The 1,765-nt window shown below is 52.2% G+C and overlaps 1 non-coding gene across 1 annotated transcript in view; it reads right to left on the reverse strand.

The window, feature by feature from the left end:
• LOC124319826 overlaps positions 1-1,110 on the reverse strand; it is a 4,578-nt gene extending 3,468 nt beyond the window's left edge. The window contains exon 1 of the ribosomal RNA XR_006913520.1: positions 1-1,110. This exon is cut by the window's left edge and continues 3,468 nt beyond it. This is a non-coding gene — a ribosomal RNA (large subunit ribosomal RNA).
• Between the last annotated feature and the right edge of the window lie 655 nt (positions 1,111-1,765).

The following is a 1,765-nucleotide window of genomic DNA, read 5'->3' on the forward strand; positions in this document are numbered from 1 at the left end:
TTCGTCCTGGCCAGGCATAGGTCACCATCTTTCGGGTCCCAACGTGTGCGCTCTGGGTTCGTCCGGCCGACTCGACCAAACCCTTTTAAGGGGGAAAGATCTCGCGAGCATTCGGACGCCCTGGGGTTGCGCCCGCTCTGTTCGAGACGGGATCACCCCTCGCGGATGCACCCTCATCGGGGCCGCTTCACTTTCATTGCGCCTCGCGAGTTTAGTTTGATAATTTCTCGACGACTTGCGCACATGTTAGACTCCTTGGTCCGTGTTTCAAGACGGGTCGGGTGGGACCCGACTTCTACTCTCCGCTCTGGGCCTCCACAGGTTGAGCACCGCAACTTTTTCTCTTTTACAAAAAAAAGCTACGACACCTCCCGGGAGGAGACAGGTCACGACCGGGCAGTACTGTTGGGAAACGCCGCGCTCGTCATCGCGGCACCCGCGAAGGTAACCACGAAACTCGCTAACGGACGCCCCGTGTAACAGACACCCAGTCGGTCGCGGAGTCCTACTAGGCCCCCCACTTGCGGACCTTGGCGTGGCTATTGCGATCGCAGAACGACTTATGCAAGAGAGCCGCCAATTCAGGCAGTCTCCATGCAGCGTTAAGGGCATACAACCAAGTGCCGGGAGCGGGGACTTGTTCGACCTTCGAGGGCCCACCCGTTTAAACCCCCTGAACGGTTTCACGCACTCTTGAACTCTCTCTTCAAAGTTCTTTTCAACTTTCCCTCGCGGTACTTGTTCGCTATCGGTCTCGTGGCGATATTTAGCCTTAGAAGGAGTTTACCTCCCGCTTAGGGCTGCACGCTCAAGCAACCCGACTCTTGGGAAGGGATCCGATGCACGGTCTCGGCTCGTCTTATCTACGGGCCTGACACCCTCTGTGGGTTGCTCGCCCCGTTCATGGAGACTTGGACGATAGATACCGGACAGACGCGCACGATCCTCCCGAACACCACATTCCTCGGCACCCGCTCAACCGGGCGCGAGGTTCGGTGCTGGGCTCATCCCTGTTCGCTCGCCGCTACTAAGGGAATCCTTGTTAGTTTCTTTTCCTCCGCTTACTGATATGCTTAAGTTCAGCGGGTAGTCTCATCTAAACTGAGGTCAGAATGAATTGTTTGTTTTCAAAAGGAGACAACACTTTATCTAGCTCGGCAGACTTTGGCGTTTTAAAGCCGGGAAAGATTGAATAATTGCCGGTTCAAATTTTTTTTTTTCGAAATAAAGCGAGTCTCTCGTTATTCGCAAAAATTAATTTACGAAAAGTGACAGGGGCGTCCTGCGGCTTTTTGTATTGAAACAACGCGTCGTGCGCGAACCAAGCTTGCATAACGAGCGGTTAGAGTGAGTGATAATTCGCGGTGGTCGACACTTCGACACGCCCGGCGCACACACACAACTAAACTCGCGTTGAAGCGGTATATCGCGCACACGCAGCCGACACCTTGTTCGAGAAGATGTGTTTATTTCTAAAATTTTTTTTTGAGTTGGCTCAAAAATTTCCCATCTGTTTTGCCATCGAAAAAGGTTTCTTTTGAATAGAGAGGAAAAAAACAAAACAGGGCGAACCTTCTTTTATTTTTCCCCCTTTTTTGTATTTGAGGCATCGCGGACACTTAAGTCGCGCGGCACCCAGACGTTAGAGATTCGGGAGCTTTTATGCGGTCAGGCCGGGTGAAAAATAAATCTCGCCGCGACCCAACATGCAAAACCAAGACTGAAAAAAATCTCTGTTCGTTCATCATTCGACCGACCCTCAGTC

This window comes from Daphnia pulicaria, unplaced genomic scaffold (assembly GCF_021234035.1).
Source record: "Daphnia pulicaria isolate SC F1-1A unplaced genomic scaffold, SC_F0-13Bv2 h1tg000210l, whole genome shotgun sequence".
Taxonomy (NCBI): Eukaryota; Metazoa; Arthropoda; class Branchiopoda; order Diplostraca; family Daphniidae; genus Daphnia; species Daphnia pulicaria.